General features: G+C 39.9%; 1 pseudogene; it reads right to left on the reverse strand.

The window, feature by feature from the left end:
* Positions 1 to 204: 204 nt before the first annotated feature.
* On the reverse strand, positions 205 to 270 carry LOC116886798 (annotated as a pseudogene).
* Between the last annotated feature and the right edge of the window lie 8286 nt (positions 271 to 8556).

The raw sequence follows: 8556 nt of genomic DNA on the forward strand, positions 1-8556 counted from the left end.
CACAGCAGTGCCAGCTGGGAGAATGATCTGTAGTCTGCTTGAGATGGCTCCATAGACAGCTCTCTATAGATAGCTCTTGGCTCTGTAGTCTGCTCCAGACAGCTCTCTGCTCATGACAGCTCTCTGCTCGAGACAGCTCTCTCATGCTAGAAAAAAATTTCTTAGATTTTCTGACCAAAGTCAGAAATCCTGTTAGAAAAAAAAATTGAATTTTCCAACAGAAGTTAGAAACCCTGCTAGAAAAAAATTCTAAAAGAGTGATATTCACTCTCTAAGCAGTTCTCTATGGGTAGCTCTCTCTTACAGACCAAAGCTCAGTCTTTTTTTTTTCTTTATTAACTTGGTATTTCTTATTTACATTTAGATTGTTATTCCCCTTCCCGGTTTCACACCAACATCCCATTATCCCTCCCCCTCCCCTTCGGTATGGGAGTTCCCGTACCCATCCTACCCCCATTACCACCCTCCCCCCCAAAAATCACGTTCACAGGGGTTCAGTCAAGGGCTTCCCCTTCCACTGGTGCTCTTACTAGGCTATTTATAGCTACCTATGAGGTTGGAGCCCAGGGTCAGTCCATGTATAGTCTTTGGAGCCCTGGAGGGTTGCTTGGCATTGTTGTTCATATGGGGTCTCCAGCCCCTTCATCTTCAGTCTTTCTCTGGTTCCTTCAGCAGGGGTCCCGTTCTCCAGTTCAGTCCTGCTGGCATTCTATGTATTGCTGTTTTTGGCTGTGTCTCTCAGGAGAGATCTATTGTCACCTGCACTTCTTTGTTCATATCTTATCTAGTTTGGTCTCTTTTATTCCCTATCAATCACGATTTACTTCAGATTCTCTTTTGAGTATGCCACAAATCAGATTTTATGACCTTATTCCCTTGATTATTAAAAGAAGACAACTTCTTTGCTTTTTTTTAACACAGCAAATGAATCCAGAGATCTGCTTGCCTTTGTAAGCACAGACAATAAGCTAACTGGGTGGGATCCCCACCAAGCCTAGGCCTAAACTACCTCTGTCCCAGACTGATCTTGAACTCAGGAATTCACCTGCTTTTGTAAGCACAAACAATACACTTAGCTGGGTGGGATCTTGCCCTGTGATCACCCCTTTCCAAATCTCCTTAACCCCTTTCTCAATATCTTCCTTACATATTGTAGCTGCCTCTGTTCTTTTAGGTCTGTGAAGCCCCTCACAAAACTCAAATTGCATCAAAATTTTCAAAGTTGAAAAATTATACATTCTTGAACTTGTGTTTTCAGAGTTCTTTCCCACAGCCTTAAGGGATGTCCTGAAGGTCACAGCATTTGCTCTTTTTGCTGAGGAACACAAGACACATTTTCACCACCTGGATTCATACTGTTTCTAATTATTATGGAGTCATTAACCTTGGCTGGCAGGGAGATTATTTCCTAAAGGAGGAACATAAAGTAAATTGTGTGCCATATTATACAAACAAGCCTGACACCCACAGCAACCATCAGCACTTGTGGAGACCCATGCCCTGCTAGCTCTGCTCCAGGGGCAGGAACTGTGTCATGCCTTCCCTTCCACATGACCACACAGGACTCAGAAATCCCTGTAATCTGTTTTTATTTTACCAATAACAAGCAGTACAAAACCCAACTTCTTCTACTAAGTACACTGTCATTCTTTTTCAAAGTCTGGAGCTGCCAATATCTGTTGTATCATTTATGTATGATTACATAAACTAATGATATACATTTCAAAGGATATATATATATATATATATATATACACTCAGGGTTAAGAGTTTGGATCTTGACTATTTCCCCACAGCCCTTGTATTGAAAGCTTGGTCCTCAGTCTGGTATGAGAAGTGATGAACTTTTAGGAAGATATTAATAAAAGGAAATTATTAGGGTACTCTTCCTTTCTCTTTCTTCTTGGCTTTCATGAAGTAAAAATGCCCCCTACACACCATTCTCTTTCACAATGTACTGCAAGACACCCAAATGACAAGCTGACAAGGCTAAGTGATGCTGGACTGAAATGTCTGACTCCATGGGTCAAATATCATCTTCTCTTAAGTTGATATTGTGTCACTTTTCCTGGGAGATATGAACAGACACTAGTCTCTCAGAATAGGGCACTACCAGCCGAACAAAGAAACACAAGCCCAGCTTGGTGAAATGATGATTTGGTGAGGTTTCTTACAGGAGCATGGGTGTCTCAAGGCGCTGTATGTATATATCCGCCATCCCTGGGGCTCCCTGCATAGACTGCAGGAGCTTCCTATTAACCAACAATTACTCACAACTTATACCAATTTGAGGAGGAGCCTTGTGAATCTTGAAAATGTGCGATGTTCCAAAGTCTTGTGAGTTTGGTGAGAATCCTGAGCCTGGTAAATATTTCATTAACTTCCTGAGTTTCATGATGTCCTCCCTCCTTTAGGGAAGAACTTTTTCAGATTTTTCATGCAGAAGTTGTTATTCTCAATATTTTATCAGAATACCAGAAGTGACTCACATACCCAGAAAATAGTTTAAATCTGTTACTGACTAATAATAGGGTACTTCATGGCTAGGGAAGAGGCTTGGTAGGGAAAGCATAAAGGGCTTGTGACACAAGAATGAGGACCTGAGTCCAGATCTGCAGAGATGGGTGCCATAATGTGTGTCTGTAATGCCAATGCTTCTAGGACAAGAGAAGAATTAAACAAGAGAACCCTTGAACACTCACAGGCCAGCTAGAATGCTATAGACAGTTGTCAACAAAATAAAGGCCCTGCATCAAGCAAGGTGAAAGATGAGAACCAAGACCTGAAGTTATCCTCTGACCTTGACACACACACTATAACATGTGCACACAAATGTAAACACAGAGGAGGGGGGAGGGAGTGAGAGGGAGAGGGAGAGACAGGCTATAAGAATATAAAAGCTGAGCACAGACGCTATGGAAAACAAATGGTTTAGTAAAGGAGTAATGATCTAATCGATGTTTATCTTACAAATCAGAACCTCTTACCTTTTTCTTTTACATACTAAATGAGATCATAAATAATAAACTTAAAGACATGCCAGATGAACTTTAGTAATAAATCATTCCAGATTCAGGCCATTGGCTAATTATTTTGTAACTCTGTAACACAGAGTTCTGGAGATTTTTCATGTATGATCAAGGTCAGTCACTGGTTGTAAAGTAAGCTCAGAATAGGTCGACCCTGAAGCCCTGGGGAAGCAAGTTGTGGGAGAGCAGGATGAATAAACCTGGAGACTCATTCGACCTCTCTTCTCCTCTATCCCACTTCAAAACTCAAAACAAAAATCCTTCACAGCTTAGGCATTTCAGTGATCTAGTCTTGGCCTAGTTTTACCAATTTTATTTTTAGAACTATGTTGTAATTACAAAAACAAAGGTAACCTATGGGATTTTATTCAATGAAGTTTGAACATATACTACTGATTTTCTCATGTATTCAATGTCTTCCTTCCTATATTTGGCTTAATTGTGTAGTCATGCATAAGAAATTACTGTGAAATTTCTAACTTAAAACAACTAATATTTATTACCTCATGCCATTTCTGAGGCCAGAGATCAAGGAATGGCTTGGATTAATTGTGGTTTGGATTTTCGCATGAAGTGACAGGCAGCCTGTCAAGTCTGAATCAAAGGACTGAATTTGGTGGTGCATGCCTGCATTATCAGGTACTTGGGAGGTTAAGGCAGGGAGATCATTTGAGTTGTGGAATTCATGGCCAGCCTGTGAAACAAGCTGAGGTCCTTTCTGAAGAAAGCAAACAATGCCAAGAGCTGAATCAAAAGGCTTGGTTGAAATTAGAAGCTTCACTCCCTAGGTACTCAAGTAGTTCCTCACCAACAGCCAGGTAGACATCTCCATCCAGCTGTTTACAAAAGGATAGCCAGTATCCACCAGAGCGAGCATCCCACCAGAGAAATGTTGGTACCCTCTTCATCCTGGTCTCTAAGTTTCAAGCTGCCCAGTGTTCTACTCAAAGACCAGAGTAAACAGGGTGAGAACCAGGCTCTACCTCCTAAGAGGAGTCGTATATTTTTATATACCATCTGATGTGCAAAGTAATTATATTTAAAAGACAGAAATGCTCGTGGGGCTGGAAAGATGTCTCAGTGTTAAGAGTGCATGTTGGTCTTCTAAAGAAGGTAAGCTGAGTTCCCAGTGTCTTGTCAGAGGGTCACACCCCCACGGGAACTGAAGCCTCTAGCCACTGTGGGCACCTTCACTCACATACACACACCCAAAGACAAACACAATTTAAAATAAATCTTTAGAAAGTGGAAAGGGTAAATGAACTTCAATGGAAATAGTTTTCATACTTCATTCAAAGTCAAAACCAATAATATTAGTCAACTAATACAATGTCTCAATATATTTTAATATGCAAAACAAACTCAATAAATATAGATAGTTAAGGTACCTACTGACTTATTAGGTTTGGGGTGTCATTTCAATGTTTTGTGCTGTTGGTAGTGGTACTCATTCCCATTTCTCTTGTGTGCCTGCAGATTACTAGGAAAAAATGAGATTCTGTATTCAACTATTTGTATTGTTTTGGGGAGTTTATTCTTTTAGATATTGGTCATTTATTAGATGCAGAAATGTCCAAGATGTTTCTCCAACTCTACAGGCTAATTCTTCACTATGTTAAATGGATTCATTGTTGGGCAGAGGATTATTTTTGATGAAAAATCACTTTTCTACTTGCTAAGATTTTCTCTGCTATTGGACACTTCATGTTATATAACCAAGAGCTTTCTGGAAAGAGCTCATATAAGAAATAACTCCAGGAATTGACAGTGGGATTGAATAGTGGTGAGGATGCAGAGGAGAGGGCTTTCCATATACTTCTGATGAGGATGGAAATTAGTTCAGTCACTCTTGGAGTCAGCATGGAAGATACTCAAAAGGTAAATACGGCTACCCCACTCCTGGGAATACACCCCATGAAGTCCAAGTCAGAATGTTACAAACATAGCTGCACATCCAGGCTGACTGTGGTTCCAATCACAATAGTCCAGTTATGAAACAGCCTCAGTGTCTATCAACAGATGAATAGGGAGAGGGAATGTCATACAAATAGATGATAGATGATAGATTGGATGGTAGACAGTTGATAGCAGATAGATAGATAGATAGATAGATAGATAGATAGATAGATAGATAGATAGATAGATTGATTACTGGATATAAATAGTTAGATATATAGATAGATAGATAGATAGATAGATAGACAGACAGACAGACAGACAGACAGACATGAGAGTATTATATAGATATATGTGTGTTAGAGTTTCATTCAGCATAAAGAATATCAAAATTTTGACATTTGTAGGAAAATGGATGGAAGTATGGAGTGGCTAATAGAGCAAAACTGAGTAGAGGACAGAAGAAAAAGAGACAATAATAGTTTAGATTTTTAAAAGATGATACTGACTAAATTAAAAATATAACTCATTTTAATTTTGCATGTTTTATGTTAACTTTTACATGTTATGTGGGAGGGAGCAGGTGCACGCCACAGTACACATGTAGAGTCAGAGCACTCTTTGTGGAAATTAGTTCTCTCCTATCAGATGGGTTCTAAAGATTTAAGTCAGGCTTTAGGACAAGTGCCTTGACCACAGCACTACCTCACCAACATGTTAAACTTAGATAAAAATGGACACACTTCACAAAAGCTCCATGCTATGATGAATACTTCCACATCCTTGTTAACATGAGCTTTCACTTGAGTTCTTGATCTTAGACGTTCTGACAGGTGTAAGTAAGATGGATTCTAAGGGTTGGTTTAATTTACATTTCCCTGATGACTAAGGATGTTGAACATTTCCTTAAGTGCTTCCCAGCCATTAAAGATTCCGTTGTCAAGAATTCTCTATTTTGCTCTGTACCCCGTTTTAATTGGGTTGTTTGGTTTTTGTTGGTGTCTAATTTCTTGATTTAAGGTTGGTGAAGACATTTTTCCATTCTCTTGGCTGCTGTTTTGTCCTTTTGACCGTGTCCTTTGCCTTTTATGGAAGCTTTTCAGTTTCATAAGGTCCATTTATTAATTGTTGATCATACCTAGTGTCTGAGATGTTGGTGTTATGTTCCAAAAGCTGTCTCCTGTGCCAACGCATTCAAGGCTTTTGTGGTGGGAGGGCAAGTGTGTACAACCACTTTGGAAATCAATTGAGTGGTTTCTCAGAAAATTGGAAATAGTTCTACCTCAAGACCCAGATATACCACTCCTGGGCATATATCTGCCATATTACAAAAACCCTTGCTCAGTTATGTTCATAGCAACTTTATTTGTATTAGCCAGAAACTGGAAACAACCTAGATGCCCCTCAATTGAAGAATGGATAAAGAAAATATAGTATATTTATACAATGGAATATTATACAGCTATTAAAAACAAAGGCGTCATCAAATCTGCAGGCAAATGGATGGAACCAGAAAGGATCATGCCGAGTGAAGTAACCAAACCCAGAAAGACAAATGTGTTATATACTCACTTATAAAAGGATGTTAGCCATAAAGTACAGGATAACTGTGCTACAGTCCACAGTCCCAAAGAGGCTAACAAGTAGGGCACAAAGGAGAATGCCTGAATTTCACTGAGAAGGGGAAATAAAATAGATGTCTGGAGAGAGAGAGAGAGAGAGAGAGAGAGAGAGAGAGAGAGAGAGAGAGAGAGAGAGAGAGAGGGGGGGGAGAGAAACAGGAAGGATCAAAGTGTGGGGAGGATGACAAGAGAGAGAACTGGGGAAGAAAGAACTAGAACAATTGGGGAGGAGGGTGTTATCTCTGGGACAAGCTAGAAATCTAGGACTACGGAAACTCCCAAGAATCTATGAGGGTGAGCCTAGCTAAGACTCTTAGCACACGATAGGATCACCTCTTATAACAAGGTAAGACTCCCAATGGAGGGATGGATAGTTATACCCAGTCACAATATCTTCAACCCACAATTTGTCCTGCCTATAAGAGGTGCAGAGATAAAGAGGGAGCAGAACATGAGTGAATGACCAGCCAATAACAGGTCCAGATTGAGTCCCAAACCATGAGAAAGAGAGCCCACCCATGACACCGTTAATGATATGCTGCTATACTTGCAGACAGGAGGGTAGCATAGCTCCTATCAGCAAGGCTTTACCCAACAGCTGATGAAAACAGATGCCGAGACCCACAGCCAAACATTAAGTGGAGCTCAGGGAATCCTGTGGAAGAGGGGGAGGAAGGATTGAAAGAGTCTGAGAAGTCAGGAACACCATAAGAAAACCTACAGGGGTTGGGGGATTTAGCTCAGTGGTAGAGCGCTTGCCTAGGAAGCGCAAGGCCCTGGGTTCGGTCCCCAGCTCCGAAAAAAAAAAAAAAAAAAAAAAAAAAAAACAACAAAAAAAAAAAAAAACAAAGAAAACCTACAGAATCAACTAACCTGGCACATAACTGTTCACAGAGACTGAACCACCAACCAGAGAGTATGCAGGGAATGGACCTAGTCACACATATGTAACAGATGTGCAGTCAGTTTGGTTCTCTTGTGAGATCTCTAAGAGCAGAAGCAAGAGCTGTCTCTATGTTGCCTGCCTTTAGATCTCTTTCCCCTAACTGGATGGGAGGTGAGTAAGAGAAACTCAGAGACAAGCTCCAAAGAGAATGTAAATTTAATTAATTCACTATTGAAAATGTAAAGTACTTTAAAAATACTTCAAGAAATAGTAGATAACCTGAAAAGTAATTAAATTTATTTTTAGAAACGTTCTTACAATGATGTTTTCCTGCCCAGCTGCTGATAAGCTATCAAGATTCTTACATAAGATTAGAATATTAATTATGCATAAAGTCTTCTTCAAAATTAATTTAAAAAAGGAAGATCCCCAAGATTGCTTGAACCAACTAATTCACATGAAGATTTAGAGTGGAGGAAATGTTCAATAAGAAGAAACCAGATTGGTACAGGTGTCAAACTTCCTAAAAACTGTTTCCAAATTGACTCCAAACAGTTAGAAGAAAATAAGAAGAAGGAGGAGGAGGAGGAGGAGGAGGAGGAGGAGGAGGAGGAGGAAGAAGAGGAGGGAGGAAGGAGGAAGAGAAGGGAGAAGAAGAAGAGGAAGAGGGAGCAGGGGGGAGGGGAGGAGGGGAGGAGAGGAGAGAGGGAGAGAAACAAAAACAGAGAGAGAAAGAGAAAGAGAGAGGAAGAGAGGGGGAAGAGAGAGAGAAGGAGAAGAAGAAGAAGAAGAAGAAGAAGAAGAAGAAGAAGAAGAAGAAGAAGAAGAAGAAGAAGAAGAAGAAGAAGAAGAAGAAGAAGAAGAAGAAGAAGAAGAAGAAGAAGAAGAAGAAGGAAGAAGAAGAAGAAGAAGAAGAAGAAACAAACAAAAAGACACTGTGGTTGCCTGGAGTTTGGCCTATTATCAAAATAATTCAGCCAATTTGCTGTAACAAAGACTAAAAAGAAAAATCTTACACTATAACCTCAGTATATACATAAAAGGCATTTGTTAACCTCTAATCTCTAAGTCCTGGCTTTCTAAACAGTCCCTCAACAAATTTAGAATACATGAAAAATCTTAG

This window comes from Rattus rattus, chromosome 17, assembly GCF_011064425.1.
Source record: "Rattus rattus isolate New Zealand chromosome 17, Rrattus_CSIRO_v1, whole genome shotgun sequence".
NCBI lineage: Eukaryota > Metazoa > Chordata > Mammalia > Rodentia > Muridae > Rattus > Rattus rattus.